The 20,630-nt window shown below is 40.3% G+C and overlaps 1 protein-coding gene across 1 annotated transcript in view; it reads right to left on the reverse strand.

Annotated features, from left to right (window-relative positions):
* LMBR1 (limb development membrane protein 1) overlaps nucleotides 1–20,630 on the reverse strand; it is a 130,123-nt gene that overhangs the window by 9,021 nt on the left and 100,472 nt on the right. The gene's annotated exons all lie outside the window — the stretch shown is intronic.

Genomic DNA, 20,630 nt, shown 5'->3' on the forward strand with positions numbered 1-20,630 from the left:
ATGCCTCAGTGTAATTTTGATGTGCATTTCTCTAATAATTAATGATGTTGAGCATCTTTTTATGTGTCTTTTGACCATCTGTATGTCTTCTTTGGAGAAATGTCTATTTAAATCTGCCCATTTTTGGACTGGGGTGTTTGGTTTCTTGGCATTGATCCTTTGGATATTTTGGATATTAACTCCTCATTGGATATATCATTTGCAAACATCTTTTCCATTCAGTGGGCAGCCTTTTCATTTTGTTGAGTTTCCTTCATTGTGAAAAGCTTTTTAGTTTGATGTAGTCCCATGTGCTTATTTTTGCTTTTGTTCCCCCTGCCTGAGGAAACAGGTCTCCCAAAAATACTGCTAAGACCAATGCTGGCAAGCACGCTGCCTGCGCTTTCCTCTGGAAGTTTACGGCTTCGGGTCTGACACTTGCATCTCTAGCCTGTGTTGTGTTTACTTTTGTGCATGATGTGAGAGCATGGATCAGTCTCTTCTGCATGCAGCTGTCCAGTTTTTTCAACATCATCTACTGAAGAGGCTTTCTTTTCCTCATTGTGTATTCTCGCCTCCTCTGTCACAGATTAACTGACCATAGGTGGATGGATTCATTTCTGGGCTTTCTATTCTGCTCCATTGATATATATGTCTATTTTTGTGCCAGTACCATGCTGTTCTGATGGATGTAGTATTGTGGTATAGTTTAAAATCAGGGCACACTGACCTCCTTAATCTTCTTTCTCAAAACTGTTTTGGTACTTCAGTATCTTTTGTATAGTTCCACATGAAGTTTAGAATTATTTGTTCTAGTTTTGTGAAAAATGTCATTGGTATTTTGACTGTACTGAATCTGTAGATTCTCTTTGGTAGTATGGTCATTTTAACAGTGTTAATTCTTCCAATCCATGAACATTGTATTTCCCTTCATCTGTTTTTGTTGCTTTCAATTTCTTTCATCAACGTCATAGTTTTCTGAGCATGGCTCTTTAATCTCCTTATTTAGAAATACTCAGGTATTTTGCTGTTTTTGATACAATAGTAAATGGGATTATTTTTTAAATTAATTTTTCTGATTGGTTTTAGTGTGGAGATGTGCAACAGATTTCTGTCTACTGATTGCCATATATTACTACTACATCCTGGAACTTTATGGAGTTCATTGATAAGCTCTAGTGGTTTTCTGGCAGTGTTTGTAGGATTCTATTAGTATATGTCATCTGAAAGCAGGATGGTTTTACTTTTTCTCTAATTTAGGTTCCTTTTAGTTATTTTTTCTCGTCTCACTGCTGTGGCTAGGTTTTCACATAGTGTGTTGAATAAAAGTGGCAGGAGTGGGCATCCTTATCTTGTTCCTGATCTTTAATGAAATGCTTTCAACTTTTCAACACTGAGTTTGATGTCAGTTGTGGGTTTATCATATACTGCCTTTATTATGTTGAGGTACGTTCCCTCTACCCAATTTGGGCAGACTTTTTATCATAAATGGATGCTGAATTTTGTCAGAAGATTTTTCTGTATCTACTGAGATAATCATATGATTTGCATACTTCAAGTTTCTTAATTTGATATGTCACATTGATTTGCAGATATTTAACCATCCTTGCTTGCATCCCTGGAATAAATCCCACTTGATCACAGTGTGCGATCCTTTTAATGTACTGTTGAATTCACTTTGCTAAAATTTTGTTGAGGATTTTTGCACATGCTGACTCAAGTGATATTGGACAATAATTTTTTTGTGTGTGATATCTTTGTCTGATTTTAATACCAGGGATATCAGGGTGGCAGTGTGCCTTCCTAAGCAACTGTTTGGAATGTTTGGAAAGGGCAGGTGTTAACTCTTCTCCAAATGTTTGTTAGAATTCACCTATGAAGCCGTCTGGTCCTGGGCTTGTGTTTGTTGGAGTTTTCATTTCTGTTTCTATTTCATTACTAGTATCTACTGGTACGTATTTTCTGTATCTTCCTGGTTCAGTCCTGGGAGACTGTACATCCCTAGGAATTTGTCCACTTCTTTTAGGTTGTCCATTTTATTGGGGCATACAGTTATTCTTAGTAATCTCTTATGATCCTTTGTAGTTCTGTGGTGTAGGTTGTAATGTCTTCTTTATAATTTCTGATACTTGGGCCCTCACATTTTTTCCATAATCAGTCTGAGTAAAGGTTTATCAATTTTGTTTCTTTTCAAAACACCAGCTCTCAATTTCATTGATTTCTATTTTCTTTTTTTTTTTAAGTTTCATTTTATTTATTTTTGCTCTAATTTTTCATGACTGTTTCCTTCTACTAATTTTTTGTTTGCTCTCCTTTCTCTGTAAGATTCTTTATTTGAAAATTTTCTTGTTTCCTGAGGTAGGCCTGTATCACTATAAATGTCCCTCTTAGAATTGCCTTTCCTGAATCCCATAGATTTTGGCTCACTGTTTTGTCTATAGGTATTTTAAAATTTCTCCTTTGATTTCATCAGTAACCCACTGGTTGCTTAGGAACATGTTGCTTAGCCTCCATATGTTTGTGCTCTGGGAAGTTTTTTGTTTTTTATACACTTTTATTTTCTCTGCAAAGGTGATTCAGAGAATTTATCTTTTGGCTACACCACACAGTATGTGGGGTCTCAAGCAGGGATCAAAACTATGCCCACTGCAGTGGAAGCATGGATTCTTAGCCACTGGACAAACCAGGGAAGTCTCAGGAATTTTTTAAAGATTGTAGTTGCTTTCTAGTTTCAAAGCATTGCTGTTAGAAAAGGTGCTTAATATGATTTCAATTTTCATAAATTTACCAAGACTTGTTTTGAGGCTTAGCATGTGATCTATTCTGGAAACTGTTCCTTGGGCACTTGAAAAGAAGGTGTATTCTGCTTTTGGATGGAATAGCCTATGTAAGTATATATAAATACACACACACATATATATATATACACATACATACACACACACACACATATATATACAGGAGGGAGGCCTGGCATGCTACAGTTCATGGGGTCGCAAAAAGATGGACACAACTGGGTGATGGAACTATAATGTCCATTTGGACTAGTGTACTTTTTTATTAATACCAACACTTAAGAGAAAACAGCAATACTTAAAAGTTTTAACAACTTATTGACCAGAGATGTATTAATATATCTTTTGTTACCCAAACATTGATCAAAGTGTTTCACTATTCACTTACATAACAAATAGTCAGCCACAGGCACAAATTTCTGCAAAAATCCCCTGGGTGAATAACATGTTAATAAGACTTGTACAAATGTAAAACACTTCAAAATCTCTATTTCTGAAAGACATAAAAAGGTACTAAGGCAGCAAATGTTAAAATACTACTAACCATAAGATAATTTTAATTATTTAATGTTATTGAACTGTCCTTGACATGGAACAACAGACTGGTTCAAAATTGGGACAGGAGTACATCAAGGCTATATATTGCCACCTTGCTTATTTGAACTTATATGCAGAGTACCTCATGTGAAATGCCAGGCTGGATGAAACACAAGCTGGAATCAAGACTGCCAAGAGAAATATCAATAACTTCAGATATGCAGATGACACTACCCTTATGGCAGAAAGCGAAGAGGAACTAAAGAGCCTCTTGATGAAGGTGAAAGAGGAGAATGAAAAAGTTGGCTTAAAGCTCAACATTCAGAAAACGAAGGAAGATCATGGCATCTGGTCCCATCACTTCATGGGAAATAGAAACAGTGGAAACAGTGGCAGACTTTATCTTTTTGGGCTCCAAAATCACTGCAGATGGTGACTGCAGTCATGAAATTAAAAGACGCTTACTCCTTGGAAGAAAAGTTATGACTAACCTAGATAGCATATTGAAAAGCAGAGACATTACTTTGCCAACAAAGGTCCGTCTAGTCAAGGCTATTGTTTTTGCAGTGGTCATGTAAGGATGCGAGAGTTGGACTGTGAAGAAGGCTGAGTGCCGAAGAATTGATGCTTTTGAACTGTGGTGTTGGAGAAGACTCTTGAGAGTCCCTTGGACTGCAAGGAGATCCAACCAGTCCATTCTGAAGGAGATCAGCCCTGGGATTTCTTTGGAAGGAATGATGCTAAAGCTGAAACTCCAGTACTTTGGCCACCTCATGCAAAGAGTTGACTCACTGGAAAAGACTCTGATGCTGGGAGGGATTGGGGGCAGGAGGAAAAGGGGACGACAGAGGATGAGATGGCTGGATGGCATCACGGACTCGATGGACATGAGTCTGAGTGAACTCCAGGAGATGGTGATGGACAGGGAGGCCTGGCATGCTGCGATTCATGAGGTCGCAAAGCGTCGGACACGACTGAGCGACTGAACTGAACTGAAAATATTCTTCACAATAGACCACAAAATCAGTTCCCTGCACTAGGATTAAACTGAAAATGTCTCATGCATAGTTTCTTGAATAAAGATCTTTTTTTTATCCATACCTTTAAAAGAACTAAGGTACAAAACCTCACTTCAAGAAAGACCTGATTACTCCACCTGCAATATGAGTCAAGAGAATTTACGTTTGTTAGCCCACCTGAGTCAACTTTGACTTTTAGCAAGCATATTCATGTTCCTTAACTAGCAAGAAGCTGTGAGAGAATATACAAAGCTTGACACACTAAAAGGACCATTAAAGTAACTTTCTCAATAAATCATGTTTGCTGGCATATCATACAAATGGCTGCCATGCATATCCATGGCTTTAATGAAAGACTGCCAAAAAGAGCATATACATTTTGCTATAGAAAGCAAATTTATAAATTGAATGTTCTCTGATAAAATATTGGGATTAACACATTTTCCCCTCTCTGGATTCCCATAGTAGTATAAATTATTATCTTGACTAGATTTTTAAATTCCCTTCTCTAAAACCAGGCTTTTGATATAAAATTTACCTACACAGTGTCAAAAATTAAATGTGACTTAAAGAATATAAAATAATAAAATCCATAATTAATCATGAACATCATTAATTTCAGGACTAATGTAAATAAGCTCACCGTAAATTGTTTTATTTATTCACACACAAAAATAAATTCTAAAACTAACAAGAGGTCCCACTTTTAAGGGGTAATGGAAGACAATGTTGTTAAAGGAAAGACTTTAAATCTGACCAGTCTTACTCTGCAAACAAGTTTTCATTATAGTACATCAATTAGAAATATGTTCGTTGACATCAGAGTCCAGCCAAAGCTAAATAAAGGAGACAGCCCCTCACACTTTCATTAATCAAAAAACTGGACAAGATATGCAAACTTGTGGTATTCAAGACCCTGGACATCTAGCAGTGAAGGTCAGTGATGCCAAGAGATGAGAAACAAGCCAAGTGGTCCTCTGTCTGCCACAGCTCCTACCTAAAGAGGGCTTCCTGAATGCAGAGCGGAAAGGAACAGGGACAGAATCCAGCCGCCTCACTGAGGTAAAGAGGTGCAGCTGGAGCTTGGGAGAGCACAGTGGCTAGACAGCTGCACAGGGTGGGAACCTGGGAGGGAGACAGAGGACTCTTGAGCATTCAGCTGGGAACTGACGAACACACTGGCTTGTGGCAAAGCAACCAACCCAGAGACGACACAGGTGACAGAGTGACTAGCAAGGGCATGAGGACAGCTGTAGCTGTGCCTCTTACACTTCAGGAGCTAGGAGACTGAGCCTGTTAGACAGGGACATGAGAGATACAGAACAGACCTAAATTAACCTTCTGCCGAGAAAAATTACAAGGCAAGACGTGACCAACACACGAGATGGAACTAATGACAGATTAGACACTGCAAAAGAAAAGATCAGTAGACGTGAAGACACGATTAACAGACGCTATTCAAAATGAAACAGAAAGGAAAACAAAATGAAACAAAAAAAAAAGAACACGGCACCAATGACTAAAAAAGAAAATGACTATCTCAACAGAGGAAGAAAAGCATCTGACAAAATCCAACATCCGATCCTGATAAGAACTCCAGCTAAGCAGGACAAGAAGGGAGCTTCCTCAACCTGTAAAAGGCATCTACCAAAACAAACTAACGAAAACTACAGCTAATAACAGTTAGTGGTAAAAACCAGAATGCTTTCCCACTACGACGAGGAACAAGTCAAGAACATCTGTCCTCATCATTCTATTCAACACCGTACTGGAGGCTCTACACAATGCGACAGACAAGAAGAGGAGAAGGAAAGGAAGAAGTGAAGCTGTCTTTATTCACAGAACCACAAACATCCAAGCAAAACATCCCATGAACCCTATAAAGCAGATTCAACAGAACTAATAAATGAGCTGAGCAATGCCGAAAAAGATCAATATAGAGAAATCAACTGCATTTCTATGTACTACAAATGAACTATTGGAAACTAAACTTTTTAAAAATACCATTCACAAAAACATCAACTGCGCAAGATGTAAACAAAAAGCTACAAAAACTGGTGAAGACAAATCAGAGAACTAAATAGGTACAGAGTGTTCAGGGGCTGAAAGACTCAATACTGTAGAGATGTTAATCCTCTCCAATTTCTTCTACAGACTAAACACAATCCAAATCAAAATCCTAACAGACATTTATTTGAAAAATGACAAGCTATTTTTGAAAGTTATATTGGAATGGAAAAGGCCTTTGAATAACTGAAACCACTCTAAGAAAAAGAACAAGCTGAAGGTCTCTCAGCACCTGGTTTCAGGTCTCATCACCAGTTCCACTGCAGTCGCTCAGTCATGCCTGACTCTCTGCGACCCCATAAACTGCAGCACATAAGTGGTCAGTGGTCTGGTGTTCCTGTCTCTTTCAGAATTTTTCACAGTTTGTTGTGATCCACACAGTCAAAGGCTTTGGAGAGGTCAATAAAGCAGAAGTAGATGTTTTTCTGGAACTCTCTTGCGTTTTTGATGATCCAATGAATGTTGGCAATTTGATCTCTGGTTCCTCTGCCTTTTCTAAATCCAGCTTGAACATCTGGAATTTCACAGTTCATGTACTGTTGAAGCCTGGCTTGGAGAATTTTGAGCATTACTTTGCTAGCATGTGGCATGAATGCAATTGTCCGGCAGTTTGAACATTCTTTTTGGCATTGCCTTTCTTTGGGATTGGAATGAAAACTGACCTTTTCCAGTCCTGTGGCCACTGCTAAGTTTTCCAAATTTGCTGGCATATTGAATGCAGCACTTTCACAGCATCATCTTTCAGGATTTGAAACGGCTCAACTGGAATTCCACCACCTCCACTAGCTTTGTTCATAGTGATGCTTCCTAAGGCCCACTTGACTTTGGACTCCAAGATGTCTGGTTCTAGGTGAGTGATCACACCATCACAGTTATCTGGGTCATTAAGATCTTTTTTGTACAGTTCTTCTGTGTATTTTTGCCACCTCTTCTTAATATCTTCTGTTTCTGCTAGGTCCAAACCATTTCTGTCCTTTATGGAGCTCATCTTTGCATAAAATGTTCCTTTGGTATCTCTAATTTTCTTGAAGAGATCTCTAGTCTTTCCCATTCAATTGTTTTCCTCTAGTTCTTTGCAGTGACCACTGAGGAAGGCTTTCTTATCTCTCCTTGCTATTCTTTGGAACTCTGCATTCAAATGCGTATATCTTCCGTTTCTCCTTTGTCTTTTGCTTCTTTTCTTTTCTCAGCTATTTGTAAGGCGTCCTCAGACAACCATTTTGCCTTTTTGCATTTCTTTTTCTTGGGGATGGTCTTGATCACTGCCTCCTGTACGATGTCATGAACCTCCGTCCACAGTTCTTCAGGCACTCTATCAGATCTAATCCCTTGAATCTATCTGTCACTTGCACTGTATAATGTAAGGGATGTGACTTAGGTCATACCTGAATGGCCTAGTGGTGTTCCCTACTTTCTTCAATTTAAGTCTGAATTTGGTGATAAGGAGTTCATGATCTGAGCCACAGTCAGCTCCTGGTCTTATTTTTGTTGACTGTATAGAGCTTCTCCATCTCTGGCTGCGAAGAATATAATCAATCTGATTTTGGTGTTGGCCATCTGGTGATGTCCATGTGTAGAGTCTTCCCTCGTGTTGTTGGAAGAGGGTGTTTGCTATGACCAGTGTGTTCTCTTCGCAGAATTCTGTTAGCCTTTGACCTGCTTTGTTTTGTACTCCAAGGCCAAATTTCCCTGTTACTCCAGGTATCTCTTGACTTCCTACTTTTGCATTCCAGTCCCCTATAATGAAAAGGACATCTTTTTGGGGCGTTAGTTCTAGAAGGTCTTGTAGGTCTTCATAGAACCATTCAACTTCAGCTTCTTCAGCATTACTGGTTGGGGCACAGACTTGGATTACTGTGATATTGAGTGGTTTGGATTACTGTGATATTGAGTGGTTTGCCTTGGAAATGAACAGAGATCATTCTGTCATTTTTGAGATTGCATCCAAGTACTACATTTCGGACTCTTCTGTTGACCATGATGGCTACTCAATTTCTTCTAAGGGATTCTTGCCCACAGTAGTAGATAAATGGTCACCTGAGTTATATTCGCCCATTTCAGTCCATTTTAGTTCACTGATTCCTAAAATATTGATATTCACTCTTGCCTTCTCCTGTTTGACCACTTCCAATTTGCCTTGACTCATGGACCTAACATTTCCAGTTCCTAAGCAATACTGTTCTTTACAGCATCAGATTTTACTTCCATCACCAGTCACATCCACAGCTGGGCGCTGTTTTGCTCTGGCTCTGCCCCTTCACTCTCTCTGGAGCTACGTCTCCACTCTTCTCCCGCAGCGTGTTGGGCACCTGCCGACCGGGGCAGCTCCCCTTTCAGTGCCACATCTTTCTGCCTCATCATCACCCCACACTAACCCAGATGGTGCAGCACTAGTGCAAAGACAAGGGTATCAACAGAACACAACTGAGTGCAGAAAGAGACCCACACTCACACACAGACGGACAACTGGTTCCCAACGAAGTTTCAAAAGCAACTGAGTAGAAGAGAATTCTCAAGCAGTGGTGCTTCAATAATTGGTTACCAAATGCCAAGAAATAAAGTTTAATTCATACCTCATACTTTATACAGAAATTAACTCAAAATAGGTCATAGACTTAAGTATAAAGCTTTTAGAAGAAAACACAAGGGATAATCTTTGTGACCTTGGTTAGAGGAAGACTTAGTATATATGACACCAAAAGCACAATCCATAAAAGAAAATTTGGTAAATCTGATTTCATCAAATTAAGAATGTCTGTACTTTCTAAAATACTGGTAAAAGAATAAAAGGACAAGCCACTGAATGGGAGAAATATTTTCAAATCACATATCTTGATAAAGAACCTTTATCCAGAATATGTAAATAGCACAAAAAACTCAACAACATGAAAATCACCCTAATTTTTAAAATGAGCCAAAGATCTAAATAAACATTTCATCAAAGAAAATATACAGATGACAAATGAGCACACTGGTCATCTGGGAAATTCAAGTTAAGTTCACCACACACCTATTAGGAGGGCTGACATTAAACTGACTGACTGTACCAAGTGTTCGCAAAGACGCAGAGGAACCAGAGGTTTCATGCGCTTGTGATGGAGACGTAAAAACGGCATGAGCGCTTTGCAACAGTCTGGCCATTCCTTTAAAACTGAAGCGCACACCCAGCCGTTCCACTCCTAGTAACAGTTACTGCCCAAGAGAAATGAAAGTCTAAATCCATACAGGGACTTCAGATGTGAATGTCCATGGCAGCTTCATTTATAATAGTAGCTAGAAGCTGTAAACAACCCAAATGTCCTTCAATGGGTGAACAGAAAAACAAATTGTGATATATACAAACACGGCAATAAAAGAAAATGAACTACTGACACATACCAGATGGACTAATCTTAAATACAATGAGTTAAAGAAACAAAAATAGTTCATAGCAAGTGATTTTACTTACAAAAAGTTCTAGGAAATGTGAACTGCTTTTACCGTGACAGAAAGGCCAGTGGTTGCCTGGGGACACTGGGGTCGGGGAGGTTGGGGGCGGCGTGAAGGAGGGACTGTCCAGGGCCGGAAGGAAGCATCTGAGGGAGACAGGCTTGCTCGCCGTCCTGACTGCAGTGACAGACTCACAGCCATACACAGTAAGGCAAAACTTACCAAATTACACACTTTAAATGAGCACAGTTTACGATACGTCAGTTCATTTATTTCAATAAAGCTGTTAAAATGTATTTAACAGGCTTCACACTATATCCTCCAAACCGTGCATGGGTATATTAGTGTCTGGCTGTGCCAAATAGATTTAATTAGAAATTCTTTATTTCTGTACCTGCTGTTGTGGTATGAGTCCCATTTTGCAGGATTTTTGAGTTCCTATCATATTCCTAACCCTACAGAGTACTGTAAGAGTCACAAGCAGGTATGTGTGGCATTTATTCCCTTCGGCACGACTAAAGTCCCTGTGCAGTTGAGTAAAATGGAAAACTCAACAGCACACGAGGTCCTCGCTGCACACACACGTCCTAAACGCTGCACGCAGACACTGGGCACACCCGACCACGACTTTCGTTAAGGAGACCAGTTTCGTGGAGCGAAACGTGAGCAGTCAGAACACAGTGATGAGTGACACGGCAGATGTGCAGAGGACTGAGAGAAGTGTTATGGGAGTGTGCAGGAGGGAGCTTAAAGGGGGAGAAGTTCAAGGAAAACATTATTTGTGGAGTTAATGGCTGAGATGACTCTCGAATGACATGTTAGGTTATGCCAGGGAATCGGTGGTGATAAAATTATTCACCACAGACAAAGTGACACATTCAACGACATAATGGACAGAGCTGTGTGTGCTTCCTATCCTGACACATCTGAAGAGCACCCCTGGTACAACCTGAACCAGGCTGAAGCGGGACACAGGTGGGGCTAGGTATAAAGGTCGTGCTGTGCCACCTTACAGAGGCTGCAGATTAATCTAAGGGCAGAAGCCTCCGAAGCACTGGGAGTAGGAACACATTTCCACTGCAGGAGAAAGAGGGGTGCTGGGCTATCTGTCAGAGCAAGGGGTACTGGGCTATCTGTCAGAGCAAGGGGTGCTGGGCTACCCGTCAGAACAAGGGGTGCTGGGCTATCCGTCAGAGCAAGGGGTGCTGGGCTATCCGTCAGAGCACGAGCAAATGCTGGGAGGGGAGATGGGAGAGGGGTGAGGATGCGCTCCAATAAGATGAGCCCAAGCAGACCCAAACCAAGCCACATTATTACTAAAACATTGAACATTAAAGAAAGCTCTTAAAAGCAGCAAGAGAAAGACAACTAGTCACATTCAAGGGAACCCCCACAGTTCAGCTGGCTTTTCAGTATGACCTTTACAGGCCAGAAGAGCTTTGTATAATATATTGAAAGTACTGAAGGGAAAAGACTTAAAACCAAGAATACTCTAACCAGCAATATTATTAGAACTGAAGAAGAAATAATTTCCCAGATAAGCAAAAGCTAAGAAAGTTGGTTCATCATCACTAAACTGGCTTAACAAGGGACTTCATTACAGGGAAAAGAAAAAGCCATAACTAGAAACCAGAAAGTTATAAAAGAAAAAAGCCTCACTGGTACAGGCAAACATAAAGGTAACAGGTCAGTGGCCTAAAAAGCTCGCGGGCGTGCACGCAGGCATCTCTGACTCTCTGCAGCCCCATGGACTGCAGCCCACCGGACTCCTCCATGTACAGATTCTTCCAGGCAAGAATACGAGAGTGTGGAGAAGGAAATGGCAGCCCACTCCAGTACTATTGCTTGGAAAATCCCATGGACAGAGGAGTCTGGTGGGCTACAGTCCATGGGGTCACAAAGAGTTGGACACGACTGAGCACACCAAGTTTATAAAGATATTGATTCTCTTACTTCATTGAAGGACTTTTATTATTTCTTTAGGACAGATTCTTAGAAATGAAATTACTAAGTGAAACGTATGCAAATTTTTAAGGCTTTGAATACACACTGCTGGATTTTCTTCCAGAAAGTCTCTTCTATAAATGTGTACACCCTGCTTCATGTCTATCCCCTCCCTCCCTCTGGTAAACCCTCCAGTACTGGGTATTTTCTTATTCTTTTCAAATTAGATAAGTGAAACACTAAAAAAAAAAAAAAAAAAAAAGAATATGAGAGTGGGTCGCCACTTCCTCCTCCAGGAGATCTTCCCAACCCAGGGATCGAGCCCACACTTCCTGCACCAGCGAGCAGACCTGTTACCACTGAGCACCTGGGAAGCTCCAATAAAGCCAGTATAAAGGGTAAAAACAAAAGTAGTGAAAACATCCACGAATAGTCAAGTGATCCACAAAATAGAAAGATATAAAATGTGATGTCAGAAACACAGAGGAAGAGGAGGGCAGGACGCAGTGCTTTTAGAGACTGCTCAGCCTGTATCACAGTAGCCTCAAACATACAAACAGTAAAAACACACAAAAGCTAAACAGAAGGAAATACAAATATAACATTAAATAAAGTCGTCAAATCACAAGGGAGGAGAAGAAACAAAGAAACACAGAACTACCCAAACACCCGAAAAACAATTAACAAACTGGTAATAAAAAAGTATCATAAAAAATTATTTTAAAACGGATAAATGAGCTAAATGCTCTAATCAAAAGGCACATGGTGGCTAAAAGAAGAATTACAAGGCCCATATATATGCTACTCACTAGAGACGAATTCAGGTCTAAAGGCACACACAGACTGAAAGAAAAGAGGTGGAAAACAGTATTTCATGCAGACAGAAATGAAAAGAAGGCTAGAGTAGCAAAACGCTAATTCAAAATATACATGCACCTCGATGGTCACCGCGGCACTGTTTACAACAGCCAGGATACGGAAGTAACCTGAGTGTCCGCTGACGGATGGATAAAGGACGTGTAACACGTGCAACATATATATGGTCATATACATACAGTGCAACATTAGTCAGCCACTAGAAAACCCCGAAATCCTGCCATTTGCAACACACGGATGGATGGAGAGGTGGCGTGAAACAAGCCAGACAGAGAAACACAAACACCGTATGATCTCACTTCTATGCAGAAACTAAAGACGAACCGAAATGAAAGCAGACTCACAGATACAGAGGACAAGCAGGTTGAGGGGAGGCAAGTGGGAGCATGGGTGCAAGCCTCCCATTATTAAATAAGTAACCACAGGGCCTTAATATACTGCACAGAGAACATGGTCAGTAACACTTTGCATGACACATGCTCCCCCTAAAGATCATGGTGGGGACCGATGCATCATGTACATAAGCATCAAATCACTGTGCGGAACATCTGAAACTAGTATTGTATGTCAGCTATGCTAAAAAAAATCAACAAATAAAAATTTAAAAAAAAAATTTACCCTTGGGATTAGATTACAACTCAAGCCAGGGGTAAAGAGAACAGGCGCTAGCCACCATCTCGACCTAGCTGCAGCACATGCCTATCACTCCCCAGCCCTCTCCACTGCCCCTCACCTCTGGCCACGGCTGGCCCACTCCCCGCCTCTACGGGTTCCCCGCTCTGGATGCCCATGTGAGAGGAGCCACAGACTACGCAGCCTTCTGCGCCTGGCTTATCCACTCTGCACAGTGGATTCTAGGGTCAAACACACTGGAGTATGTGTCCAACGCTTCATTCCTTTTTCTCTTTTTAATTTTGGTAAAACAAGTGTAACACAAGGCTGAAACGAGAATCCGATACACCTTTCACATGTGACAGAGGGTCTGACCTGTCTTTACAGAATGACAAGACTTGGAGAGGCAGAGCAAAGCTGGAGAGAGGGTTGTGGGAACAATGCGAGCCAGTGTGGGCTTGGAGATGGGAAAGTGTGCTTGTAAATATCAAATCAATTTTAGTCATGACTGTTTATATGCTACAAATGCATTTTGTCCCAATGTGAAGGCAATTTAACTTAGTAGTCCAGATGAACTAATGTATATGAATTTTAATACAAACTAAAGTTAAATATGCCAGTAAATTTGGAAAACTCAGCAGTGGCCACAGGACTGGAAAAGGTCAGTTTTCATTCCAATCCCAAAGAAAGGCAATGCCAAAGAATGCTCAAACTACCGCACAATTGCACTCATCTCACACGCTAGCAAAGTAATGCTCAAAATTCCCCAAGTCAGGCTTCAGCAATACGTAAACTGTGAACTTCCAGATGTTCAAGCTGGTTTTAGAAAAGGCAGAGGAACCAGAGATCAAATTGCCAACATCCAATGGATCATGGAAAAAGCAAGAGAGTTCCAGAAAGACATCTATTTCTGCTTTATTGACTATACCAAAGCCTTTGACTATGTGGATCACACTAAACTGTGGAAAATTCTTAAAGAGATGGGAATACCAGACCACCCAACCTGCCTCTTGAAAATCTGTATGCAGGTCAGGAAGCAACAGTTAGAACTGGACATGGAACAACAGACTGGTTCCAAATAGGAAAAGGAGTATGTCAAGGCTGTATATTGTCACCCTGCTTATTTAACTTCTATGCAGAGTACATCATGAGAAACGCTGGACTGGAAGAAGCACAAACTGGAATCAAGATTGCCGGGAGAAATATCAATAACCTCAGATATGCAGATGACACCACCCTTATGGCAGAAAGTGAAGAGGAGCTAAAAAGCCTCTTGATGAAAGTGAAAGAGGAGAGTGAAAAAGTTGGCTTAAAGCTCAACATTCAGAAAACGAAGACCATGGCGTCTGGTCACTTCATGGCAAATACAACGGGAAACAGTGGAAACAGTGTCAGACTTTGTTTTGGGGGGCTCCAAAATCACTGCAGATGGTGACTGCAACCATGAAATTAAAAGACGCTTACTCCTTGGAAGAAAAGTTATGACCAGCCTGGATAGTATATTCAAAAGCAGAGACATTACTTTGCCAACAAAAGTCCGTCTAGTCAAGGCTATGGTTTTTCCTGTGGTCATGTATGGATGTGAGAGTTGGACTGTGAAGAAGGCTAAGCGCCAAAGATGCTTTTGAACTGTGGTGTTGGAGAAGACTCTTGAGAGTCCCTTGGACTGCAAGGAGATCCAACCAGTCCATTCTGAAGGAGATCAGCCCTGGGGTTTCTTTGGAAGGACTGATGCTGAAGCTGAAGCTCCAGTACTTTGGCCACCTCATGCGAAGAGTTGACTCATTGGAAAAGACCCTGATGCTGGGAGGGATTGCGGGCAGGAGGAGAAGGGGACGACTGAGGATGAGATGGCTGGATGGCATCACAGACTCGATGGATGTGAGTCTGAGTTGAACTCCAGGAGATGGTGATGGACAGGGAGGCCTGGCGTGCTGCGATTCATGGGGTCGCGAAGAGTGGGACACGACTGAGCGACTGAACTAAACTGAAAGTTAAATGAAAGGGAACTATAATCATAGTCCAAGAACAAACCTAAAGTGCTAATTTTAAAACAAGTGCAAGTTTCAGATCTCCAACAGAGACCCACGCACTCTCTTCCTAGAGAAAGCCTCCCGAGCCGGGGGCCCCCAGGGTGGTCTCAGTGCCACGTCCTCATCTGGAAAGTGAGCTCTTCCCTGGTGCTCTCAGGGCCTGCCAGGTGGCGCAGCTGTAAGGAATCTGCTTCAATGCAGGAGATGTGGGCTTAATCCCTTGGTTGGGAAGACCCTTTGGAGAAGGAAATAGCAACCCAGCCCAGTATTCCTGCCTGGAGAACCCCACAGACAGAGGAGCCCCATCGGCTACAGTCCATGGGGTCACAAAGAGTTGGACACGACTGAGTGACTCACACTAGTGCGTCCGCTTGGGCTTCACTTCTTGCTCTGCGCTCCTCAAAGAAAAGAATGTGCGTTTAAAACCCAGCTCATCAACAACCCTTCACAACGAAATATTAAACTAAACTCATACACTCAACTCTCTGCTTTGATTACTTGATAAATAAGTCTGATTCTTTTCACTTTTCTTTTAGTAAAGGAAATGGAAAGGCAGAGTGAATGTGAGACAATTTTTTTTCTCTGTTGGTGCTCTGTGACATGCGGGATCTTAGTTCCTGACCAGAGATCAAGCCCATGCCCCCTGAATAGAAGCACAGTCTTAACCCCTGGACCACCGATGTGAAGAGCGATTAACAAGATGAAAACAGGCAGTGCCGCTAGGTGTTGGCACAAGATGGTAGAGGTATCCAACTCCCAACCCTCTAGTTTGGTGTGCTGTATAGAAAGTGCCTGAGGACTAAAAGGGAAGGACAAGGGGTGCGGAGAGAAAGAGCAGGAGGGGGTGAGGGCGGGAGGGAAGGAGCGGGCAGGGCAGACACACGCACAGGCGTGGATGGGTCCTGCTGTGGGAACGAGCCACGTGAGGAGCTGCGGGACGCCACGTGGAGGACAGGGCTGCGGCCGCCTGCCCCAGCTCAGGGAGGGCGGCGGGTGAGAGGAGCGGATCGGGGGGCAACTGTGTGGGTGAAGCTGACAGGCAATGAGAAACAGTCGAAGAACGGCTGGAGGAGGAGAAAAAAAGGGGTGCCCAGAAATGAAGAGAGAAGAGATGTGAGAAGAGGGCTTACAGAGCGCAAGTATGGCAGAACAATCAAGACAGCAGCAAAACCCACACAGCTGGGCGACTCGGAGGCCACAGGTGATCTGAGCAGGAAGAGGTACGCATTCTGGTTTGAAATTCATTTTCAGCTGACTGAATTCTGGTACAAGAAATGAGTTCGAAACCTTCTCTTCTTCTAACTCCTACTGGGTAGACACTGAAGTTAGGAGTCACACAGAGTAATACCCAGGGGAGAATTTTCAATTTTCTACACAGTGCTGTGTCTGTGTGTGTGTGCACCCAGAAAAAGATTGTAAATAACTACCTACATGAAACTGGCTTTGGAAACTCTGAAGAGGGGACTGGGATTGAAAGTGGTGGTCACAAGGAAGTCAAGCCTGAGAGCTAATTCTTAATATCCTTTATAAGTGGAATTTGCTCATGTACATACTTATTAAAAACTAATTTTAAAATAGAACTTCCTACAAAGAAGGAGATAGTCTGTTCCTCGGTCTCAATGTACAGGTGTGCTCTCAAGTATTCTCAGCCAGGTTGGGAGCGTCTTGGTTCTCAGTGCAAACTATAACCTTACTGTGGTTTACGTTTAAAAAACTACACCTTCCATCTTCCAACTGAATAATCCTAACTGAAATGATCTTCATATGAAAAAATATTTAATATCAAATTAAAATTCAAGGGCTTTGAATGTATGTCAACAGCCGGCTAAATTCTTTAGAATGTGTGGCCGACACAACCTTCTCTCAGGCAGGAGGGACTCTGGAATAAGAACAGCCTCAGAAGGGCGCAACACGTGGACACTGGGAATGAGAATGCTGAGGGAGCGAGCAGCAGTGACTCTCCGAATTCTTTCAGACATTTGACACAGAATGTTCTCTCTTTACTATTAAAAATCCTAACTAGATATACAAATTTATTGCTCAGTTATAAGACCAATAGTCATCAATCAAAAGTTAGTCACACCACTCATTTATTACTCTCTCCGATATAACAGAATATAATGAAGTCATATACAATTTTTTGCTAAGAAATTTTCAATACAGGGCTTAAGAGTTACTTTTACATGAAAGTCATAATTAGGAATATATACCATGATTTATACTTTTGAGTTCTCATTTGTCATGTCTAAGGATCGTTTCTTTCTGATTCACACTGGGGAGGGAAAGCTTGGGGTAAAGATTAGTAGTACATTCACAAAATCCAAATAAAGACCTCTCCCTCGAAGGACCAGCGTCTAAACATGCTCCCTCCATCAAGGAACAAAAGAGAATAATCCACTCCATCTCCTGCGGAATGATAGGCTAGAGGGGACCCAGATGAGAAATGCATGGAAATACCAAAAACAGATTCAGATTCCAGCTGACTTGGAAGAATGAGTCGGGGGTTTTTGTTTTAATAGAGTAAGCATCCATATAAATTTATATATATATATATCTGTGCTTGGGCCTTGAATAACTTAAAATTTACAGAAAGAATTTTGAGATGAAACCATAACTATAAAAATAATTTCATAATAGAAATTAGTAACAGTATTTCAAAGTCTATTGGTTGTATCTGAGAAAACTTTTCCTGTTAAGAGATTTCAAATAAAGAATAAGGTAAAAACTGTCAATCCCTCAGTTGTTTCTTGATTAAGAATAACAAAGAATATGTCCGCAATCTCACAAAATTTATTCTCAAATTCACTGCTGCCTTTAAAATATTTTATTATGAAAAATCTGGACATCTATAGGTAATTTATGAGATTTGGCCCTCTTCTGTTTTCACTTTGTTAGTCAACCATCTCTAATCATCTTGAGAGTTCATTATATCAAAGAGTAAACTGATTACTAAAAATATGGACATCATAGCCTCAAAAACGTTGGAGTCTTCAAAAACTGCACACTATATATAGGCAGCAAAACAGCACTGTAGAAATCACATCCCCAGGCATGGCGTCACTTGTAAAAGGTTCTAAAGAGTTTGAATGAAAAGTCTCAAGCACAGATCGATCCTTCATGTTTCCCATGGACAAAACATTATTCTTTCTATTAATTTCATTTGGCTAAGAATACATGGCCAAGATGCTCCTCACAACCTAATGCTTTGTGGTTAAGTGATATGCTTCTAAAATCTACTCAGTGGCAATTTTTAAAATTAGTACAAAATCTTCTCTATTTAAACATAAGAAGCTATCTCAGAGGAATTCTGTAATAAGTCTGTCATATCACACCAGGCATTCAACTCTAAAGCTATATTTTACACTTACGACGCAGCAATAGCAATTGGCAAATTACACTGTTTAAAAAATATTTTCATTTTTGAAGCAAAAATATCATCAAATGAATTATTTATATAGGATTCAAAATATTTCTAATTTACAATTAAACTTATCATTACTAAAAATGATTAAAATAAGAGAAAAACTGAACTCATACAGGTAAATGATAATTTCCCTTGTTCCTTGGCTTCTTATTTAACTGAGAATGCTGGCTGAATTCACAGAAGCAAATGAGAGCACCCCAAGGTCAGGACTCCCTTGTGAGAGGCAATGAGAAAGAGCGAAAACTTTCACAGCTTGGAATTCGGTTGTTAAATACATCCTCTATTCTGGTCTTATAAGCTTTTCAGCTAGTAAATCAAAATCCCGTTATACACTAGGATAATATTCATGACAATTCTCTATATTTTATCTTCTTGAAATCAAAGACTCAATTCTGAAGGGTTAATAGAGGAATGAAAAGTAACTCTCTAGTCTGCATTTCCCGTAAGACTAAAAGGAAGCTTTCTCTTTCAGTCTAGAAATGTGCTTCTTCAATACTGTGGAAAGCCTCTATGAATCTGTTTAGCGTATCTATTTCTTTTCATCTATTCAGTGCCACTGGGCATAACATGTAATGCAGTGTGTGCTGATATTTTGCAAAGCGCCACATGACTCACTGTACCCTAATACACTCCATTAATCCTGTTTGGACAGCTGGGGCCAGGCGTTTGTTAGCTGCATTTTAATTGTCCCATCTTTCTTTTTCTTCTTTTTATTTATCTCTATGGCAAACTACTCAGGAATTTAATGTGTTGATCTTCAAAAAGCACATTTTGCCATTAATTTGTTTTCTTTGTATTAAAATGGTACTCAGCATGTAATTTTCTTCCATAAAATCAGTATATGTTACTATTAACAATTAATCTTAAATAACAGTGCACAGTGAATTTCATACAGGATAAAATGGTAGGTTGGCTGTATCACAGAGATTGTTGGACTTCCATAACAAATGACAACAGCTACAAATCAACTTACAAAAGTGCATTTTTTGGCATTTCCAAGATTAGCACACGATAAGCAGACGTCAAAACAATAACAAGTCCTATAACGCAAACACAAAGGAAATAAGATCTCTTAAGTGAATGAGCTTTGTGTTAGTCTGTGGAAAAGGCAGTCCCTTTGACACTTACACTTAGATTCCACTTTTTACTAAAATACGGAATTCTCTGTAAGAATCATGAAGATCACTATGACGCTTATACTTTCTTGGCACAGCCTGCGTCCCTGAGAGCTATGAGTTTTGAATAAATCATGGAGGCAACATAAGAGCTAAAACAAAAGCAATTCAAAGTTACTTGCAATTTTTGTCGTTAGCTAGTTGTTATGGTTGAATAATGGGATTTTAAAAAATAATTTGTGAATACTCAAGTCAAAATCTTAAGACTAGAAAATGGAACAGAACTGCCTAGTGGAAACTTTTGTCTGAAATAATATTTAGCCAATAACTGAGAATATAGTCTGCTACAGTGTTTTACAAAAGAACATCAAATGAAGACTTATTCAACTATTTCAACGACAAAGTGGAAGTGTTTTACTTTTAAAAGATGACCAAAATATTCTTGTACATCGAAAAATTAAGAAAACGATATGAATGGCAGCAAGTAAAAACTAAGGAGCTAAAGTATACCCTTAAAGTCCGTGCGGGCATGCCAACGCTCTCAAACATCTCACCACTTTCAAGTCTGTGCCCTGGACATGAAAGCAGCGTAAAGTACGTTCTACAGATTATCAACTTTTTAAACCACATACTAAATTATATGTTTTTAAAAACATTTCATGTAGGAAAAAATTAGTTTAATATTTTCTAGACATTAAACATTGTTTTATTCAAAACAAAAACTTAACAGTTTCCTCACTAGAGGACTCAAAAGTTTAACCAGTCAGTGAAAAAAAATAAAGGTTACTGTTTGGAAAGGA

The sequence above is a fragment of the Budorcas taxicolor genome, chromosome 4 (genome assembly GCF_023091745.1).
Source record: "Budorcas taxicolor isolate Tak-1 chromosome 4, Takin1.1, whole genome shotgun sequence".
NCBI lineage: Eukaryota > Metazoa > Chordata > Mammalia > Artiodactyla > Bovidae > Budorcas > Budorcas taxicolor.